Source organism: Limulus polyphemus, unplaced genomic scaffold, assembly GCF_000517525.1.
Source record: "Limulus polyphemus unplaced genomic scaffold, Limulus_polyphemus-2.1.2 Scaffold34, whole genome shotgun sequence".
NCBI classification, from domain to species: Eukaryota; Metazoa; Arthropoda; class Merostomata; order Xiphosura; family Limulidae; genus Limulus; species Limulus polyphemus.
The window spans coordinates 732207-740209 of NW_013665644.1; positions in this window are offsets into that span (position 1 = coordinate 732207).

Genomic DNA, 8003 nt, shown 5'->3' on the forward strand with positions numbered 1-8003 from the left:
TTGTTTGTTTGTTTTGAATTTCGCGCAAAGCTACACGAGGGCTATCTGCGTTAGCCATCCATAATTTAGCAGTGTAGGACTAAAGGGAAGGCAGCTAGTCATCACCACCCACAACCAACAATTGGGCTACTCTTTTACTAACGAATAGTGGGATTGACCGTCACATTATAATGCCCCCACGCTGAAAGAACAAGCATATTTTGTGGAATGGGGATTCGAACCCGCAGATTGCGAGTCGAGCGCCCTAACCACCTGGCCATGCCAGGCCTAAGATAGAGAGAGCGAGAGAGAGAGAACGGATGGTTTTATACTATGAATTAAGTAAAGAAGTTTCACCACGATGAAAAACTTCAGTTGAAAACTTATAGGAAAGAAGAAAGTCCTTTGATCATAATTTCAACCAAACCAGATTCATCGAAGAATATTGATATTACTTCTCTTTCGCTTTGTCCTCGGCCTTCTTGGTGGGCAGGGCAATATGAGGGTCGCGGGCTCGAATCGCCGTCCCACCAAACATGTTCGCCTTTACAACCGTGGGGGTATTATAAAGTGACGGTCAATCCCACTATTCGTTAGTAAAAGAGTAGCCCAAAAGTTGGCGGTGGGTGGTGATAAGTAACTGCTTTCATTCTAGTCTTTCACTCCTAAATTAGGGACGATTAGCGTAGATAGCCCTAGTGTAACTTTGCGTGATATTCAAAACAAACCAATCACTTTGTCCTCTATAGACATGTTGTTATAATTATTAGTATTATTGAAACGTTTAATCTCACTTTCTAGACTGAGACACAGTTTTACTGTTATTTCATCATTCAATAAGTATTCAAAAACATTCAGACTCATCATATGTATAGAGACAAACGGTTTGTACTCTATGTTTATTTTGATGTCATTCCAGTTTTTCTTTAATATCTAATTGTTGAATAATTAGCTTTAAGTAACATGTTTTGTCATATTATTTGTATGATCCCGTTTGTGGATATTTTTTCTTGTGGCGTTATCTACCATTAAATAACATTGTTCCATTTCTTATGATCGTGTTTTCTAAATCTTCATAACTCTAATGAATTGTACTTATCATACGACACTAGTATTATGCCTATCATATTTTTAACACTACATTATTTATCAAGCCCATTAAAGTTTCTACGAATTAGAAGAATGTATATTAAAGGTGTTCGCACCACAATAATTATTGTTGTAACAATTAGCGTATTTAAACAATTTTCCGACGACTACTGTGTTTGTCCCTGCTGGCTTGATGAACAGTATTGAACGAAATGCAACGGATACGCGAACATAGTGTGGTTGAAATACTTTATACATCCTTCTAATTCCTGAAACCCCTAAGGGATTAGATTAAGAATATAGTATCAAAAATATAATAGGCCTAATACTAATGTATTATGGCAAGTATAATTGATTATAATCATGCTTTGCCTGCTTAGAAAAGGTGCTCACACTATGACAACTATTCGTCATAACTCTGTTCAATTAAAAAATAAAGATGATGTGGCTAGAAGAGATATAATAGAGGAAAATTGAATAAAAATTATTTATATGTGATTTCAGCTAATATAACTGACATATATTAATCTCATGAAAAACCCTAATACTTATTGTTTATTGTTTATTTGTAATTAAGCACAAAGCTATACAATGGGCTATATGTGCTCAGCCCACCGCGGGTATCGAAACCCGGATTCTAGCGTTGTAAGTCCGCAGACATACCGCTGTGCCACTAGGGGGCAACCCTAATACAAAACTCATTATTTACATAACATAACATAATACTAAAAATAAGAAACTATAAACTGAGAATCACTTTCCATTTTCAGCTTTTTCTGGAGCTCTGGTTATAAAAACAAAGATTATTATCAACCTTGAAATAATTGGATATATTTTATAATCACAGATTCTGATTCTGGAGTTTTTTAACGACATAAAACTTTGAAATATAGGTAAAGATATATTTTACTAAAATTCAGGAAATATAACACTTTGTCAGATTTAAAAGCTTTAGTAATCATGTAACTATATGCCAGTAGTACTTTATATGTATTATATCAAGTGTGATATACTTGTTGAATCATTTATACTGTTTTTGGTGTATCAAATGTTCTACATTTTTAGTAAATTTAGTACGATTTTGTTTTATTGTTCTATAATTTATGAGATTTAAAATGAATTATTTTACATTCATAACCTATATATATATCAGCAGTGAAAAAAAGGTAATAAATGAAACAAGTATTGTCTAACTTAGGCTCTTGTTGATTAATTTTTGAAAGATCTGTAGAATAATTTATATGTACTCTTATGATTCCGAAAATCTGATAACACACTTTGATAAAATTTACCTCAACATTGGCTGAAACACATAGACATATACTTTTCGAACATACATTGATGATCAGAACTGGATTTTTTACAACACTCTTATCGCTCTTTATAACTATATAGACATACGTATAGGCTTAATCAATCATATATTAAGAAGGAGCGTTTCTATGACAGACTTTGACATGATGTATGTTATATTCAGTTCTCTCTTTAATATTAGCCTCATTAACATTATTAGTTAACTGTTGACATACCTATACATATATTCTTTATTTTTATTATATATTTGTTATCATGAGGATTATTTTACATTGTTAGTTTAATGTACAGATGTATGACTAAACCTGACCGAACCTTATACAATATTATTGGGATTACGGCCGAAAATATCTCTTAACAGCGAGTTTATTTATTCATAAATCAATGCATTCTAATGATTATAAACAAGAACTCTATATCAATTACTGAATTAATCTTTCAGCTGACTTATAAGCGGCTTTACGTTTCATAGTTTCTCATTACCAGTAAATTATAATCAATATTAAGATAACGCTATAGACCAGAACCAAAAACGTAACTTATAACTTAATGAAGACAATTATATATAAAGTGACTAGAAACTAAATAACATCATAAATCAATACGTTAAAAAAATTAATGCCTATAATGGTTAGAATACGTTAATTAATCAGTGCTGCGCAATGTCTGACGCATAAAATCGACTGCGCGAACTGTTCCTGTGGGATAAATCAAAATGTTTAGTTGGATATCCCTATGTTCTTATGATATTTCTCTTAAAAACCAAATACTTAAGATTATATTTGAATTAATGTATTTGTATAAATGACGGTCAAATCCCACTATTCGGTCAAATAACAAAACCCCCGAGAGTTGGAGATGGGGGAGCTGTTAACAAGCTACCTTCCCTCTGATCTATCAGATCAGATTTATTACGCCCATAGCTCTTGGTATAGCTTTGCGAGAAAATTCTGGCACAAACAAAAATGTGCTACGACGAGTTAAAAGTAATGAAAAGTGCGAAATGCTGTTTGATACTTTTCTATGTAGACAAGATCTTAAACATGTAGAGCGTAAGTTTTTAGAGTATTTTACTTTAATGCTGCAAAAACACATGTTCATAATCTCGATTACGTGCCCGTAATTGTTTAAGAAACATCCTATTTTCCGTTTTTTCTTGCACTTGAAACTAAAACAACAAAACGACCAAAAAGTTCAAAACTGATCGAAACTTCATTCGTCTGATGGTTGTGTCTTATAGATGGCTTACATAACAGTGGGAAACTGAAAAGTCAAAAACCACGAAGACACAACACAAATTAGGCTGTGAAACAAGCAGGTCAGAGAAAGGTAAGTTCTAAGAAAATATTTTCGTAATTGTTTTGAGCTCATTTCTTTCACAGTAATTCTTGAAATTTACTGACTCAGGAGAATATCAACTTTCACACTGATAGCTGTATGAATTACTTGAGATTACACTGCAGGTGTTATCTGGGAACGAATCTGTTGTACTAATCTCTTCTAAGGTTATGTTATGTCATTGACCTAAGTGCCGGCTAAAGGTCAAAGATGATAGTTTATATATACAGGCAATATATATATATATAACATAACCTATTCCTGCATGGTTGATTTAAAACGAATATTTTATTACTATAAGTAGTAGTAGTAGTACATTGAAAAATTTTGTATCATTTTGCCAGGATCGATAAACACGATGGTAGTGCTTGCATATGCGTAAATTAGAGATGAGCTTAATGTGTTGACTTAGAATGACTGAGAGCATGTGGAAGATGTTCTATGACAGTTTGGAAATATTCTACCATCGTCATACTTTTCTTAATAACACCTAAGATTCTCAACGTGCCTCTGGTGAAACTGAGTTGTAGTAGATAATTATTTTCACTGTGGAAGTTTACTTTACGATCACCATACATAAGTGTAAAAGTATGAAAGTATTTTATACATAACAAAAGAAATACGTAGATCAAAAACATCTCAAAATAAAACAAACTGTCAAATGGTATGAATTTTTGACCGTTCCTTTCCGATTACGTCTTTAAATTATTGCGATTTTCAGAAAACAAAATAAAATTAGACCATTACAATACGTACGTTCGTATTTGAGATTGAATTTTGACAATGTCTATTGAAGCGTCTTTGTTAAAGTGTTTTATACAACTAATCAAGCACACCTGATATTTCTTATAAATTGTAACTGAGACCAATTGGCACTGAATTGTCCAGCCTAACATTAATCCTGAACAGGGCTTTTAACCTGAAGCTATTGTAATAAATAAAAATAAATTAAACTTGCGGGAACCATTAACTCACTTTTTGAGGTTTATTCAAAACTGATTTGACAGTTTATCAATATGAGAAAAAAAAGGCAGTGTGTTTACTTTCCATAGTTTGCAAGTTGGTCTATACTTTCATGCTCATAAGTTATAACAAGGCCTTCTTCATTACTGAATTATGAAGGCGAAAAGGGAACTAATTCTACAATAAAGTCTTTTTTTACAATAGTTATTTCCGTATTGAAAATAAAAGTATAATTAGTAATTGTATAAGTTCTTGTAGTTAGGACACATGCGCCTATGATAATAAAAAAAATCAAAATTTTATTCAGGCCTTGTAATTAGCGCATCCAAGAAACGAAGAATATTTTGATACGTTTAGATGTTTTAACTTAGTCAAGGAGTGAAAAGTTAGAAACGTATCATCAACCTGTAAAATAAAGATTTGAGATAAGACAAAAACCGTACCATCTATTTCGTTAAAATTATGTCATCATACTGAACACAGGGCTCTTTTATTTTGTGAAGTTTTTAAAAACCAATTAACAGTCTCCACGTTTTGGAAGACTAACGTTTTGCTCAAGTTTATTGTTTTCAACTAACCAAGAATACTTTATGATTAAATTTGAGATGATTGATAAAGTGTGAAAACTCGAGGCTGTTATTAAGAATGTAATCTGATAAAGTGAAGACAATGAGAAAATTCTTTAAAAACTACCAGATTATGTGTGTAAGTTCCCTAAGATTTTGTTACACAAACAGCTAAAGATATGACTGTTTTATTATATCTAAGGTTAATGGATACTATATATTCTCAATGTGTCCACTGTGTGAAGATTCTTTAGAATAGATTAAATGCTGTTGAGGTTTCACGCAATGTTTAACACGCAAATTGTGTTATATGTATGTACATTTAAACGAAATGTTTCACATGTTTAGGAATATGCCACATTGTTGCTCACACACACACAAACACACACATATATTTATGCGTATGTTTGGGTGGAAGTATATTTGAGGATGTAAAACTGAGAATTGAATTTTGAATTATATTCTGATTAAACCACAATGAAGTTGGAAATTTAAATCTGTAGTTTTTTTAAAGTAAAAAAAAAAACTAAGGAGAGAAATCCACATAATAAAAATCAATAACGCAGCATTACAGACTGAATTATTCTACTAAAAATACAAAAAAATATAAAATTCCTAAAACGCTTGTCAAAAGAGAGAGAGAAACCCGAAACAATGCTCAAAGAACAGTTCAACAGTTCTGTACTTTATCATACAACTGAAGACTCACACAGATTTTAGCTCAGAGTTCTGTATATCAGCGTCTATTATACGAAAGCCAGTAATGCCTGAATGCCCTGAAAACTCGTGGAAAGTAAATGGTCCTACATGTTTAAGCTTTGATTCACAAGAAGTCTAGAATTTTAACAGGATGTGAACATAAGGATCTAGGTAAAATGATTAAATGTAGGCCAGTGCAGGTGTGTTGTGAACGTCCGGGTTTTCCCTGCCGATGTATAGCCTAGAGGTCGATGCCACGTGCGTGAAGAGGGAGAGGACCCCGAGCAGACAATTCTGGAATAAAGTCATACTTGCGACATCTACCAATATAGTGAAAGTAGAATTACACACTTCCCGGACCAAGAAGAGCTAATCGTGACTAATATTTAAAATAAAATAATAAATTAGGCCAAATCCGTATGGACAAACCCAAGTTCATTGAAATTTCTTTTTTATGTATTTTTTTAAATAAATGTATTACGTTCTTTTTTAACTTCAATCACATTTCCCTAAAAAATATGGAAAAATAGTTCTTTGTCGACATTTAAATTTGTGTATAGACGTGCAGAACGAGATCGAAAATGGAGGATTTATTGCCGTCCCTAAGTGTCGATAGTTTAACAACGAAATTTAAAACACTTCTGTGCTGTTTCTAATTTTTCATTTTTTCTATTTTTTACAATTTCTATAAATGAATTACTTGATTGTTTTTCGGATATTCGTGAAAGCTATTTGCGCAAATCGTCCCTACTTTTGTTTTACTGATTAGAAGAAATGCAGTAACTCAACAGCACTCTATCACACACCATTCACTCTATGGGATTGACTGTAATTCTTATAATGCACCCACAGTTTAAATTGCGAGAAATATGTTGTGATATTGCACGGATTCGAACCGGCTTTCCAGCTCCGAAATCTAGACTAGAAAGAAGGCATATACTCAATAGCTCTCACTGTCAACTCGTGAGCTACTCTTATCGAATAGTGAGATTTGACTGTCACCTTATAACTCACGCAATTTCCCCGGAGCGCTGTGCACGATTTTTTTTTGGGGTAACGGGACGCGAACGTTGGACCCACAGATTCACCATCTAGTGTGCCCACCGCGGTTACCGAAACACAATTTTTAGCGTTATAAGTCATCATAATTACGGCCAACTTATGAATGTTTGTTTGTAAACACAAAGCGACACAATGGGCAGTCTGTGTTGTGCCTACCACAAAAGACCCCAAACTTATCACTGAGCCGCCGGGGGGTGACAATATAAGAATAATTTTAAATAAAGATCTGACATTTTTTCGACTGATTGACTTAATACTAGATTTATATTTATATACTGGTTTGACTAAATAACACTCTTAGTCCAGCCAAGATCAAACTAGTTTTCAGTATTGATCTAATTAAATAACACTCCATGAGTGGACCCAGCTAAAGACTAGTTTTAAATATTATTCTTACTAAACACTCCAACTTTATTCACATTAAGAATTTTTAAAAATCGATCTAACAAAAATCAGTCTGCGTCTGGCTCGTTTAATACTAGTTTTAAATAATGGGCTGGTTTAATAAAACTCCACATCTGACTGGTTTAATAACTTTAAATAATGATTTGGCTAAATAACACTCCACGTCTGACCGATTGAAGACTAGGTTTAAATAATGGTCTGACTTTGATAACACTTCACATCTGATCGGCTTAATTAAGATTAGTTTCAAATATTATTCTGACCAAATTGCAATAATATTGTCAAATAAGAAAAAGGACAGACTGCCTTCAAAAAATGTCAACAGTAATTGGTTTTTGCTGTTTTTTAATTTGGATTATTAGATCAAAATTGGAATAAACTTAGTATTAAGACTACTATCAAATGAAAACTAAATATATCTCTTTTGCTCAGTTTGATATAATAAATAAACTTAGTAATCAGTAAATTCTTTAATCTCGAAGTCTAAGTTCAAGGAAGGTCCAGTTCAATATACACTTTGATCAGCGTGTGTTATTGGGTTTATACTAATTTCGGAGAATTCCACTCTTCATCAGTAACCCTGAACAC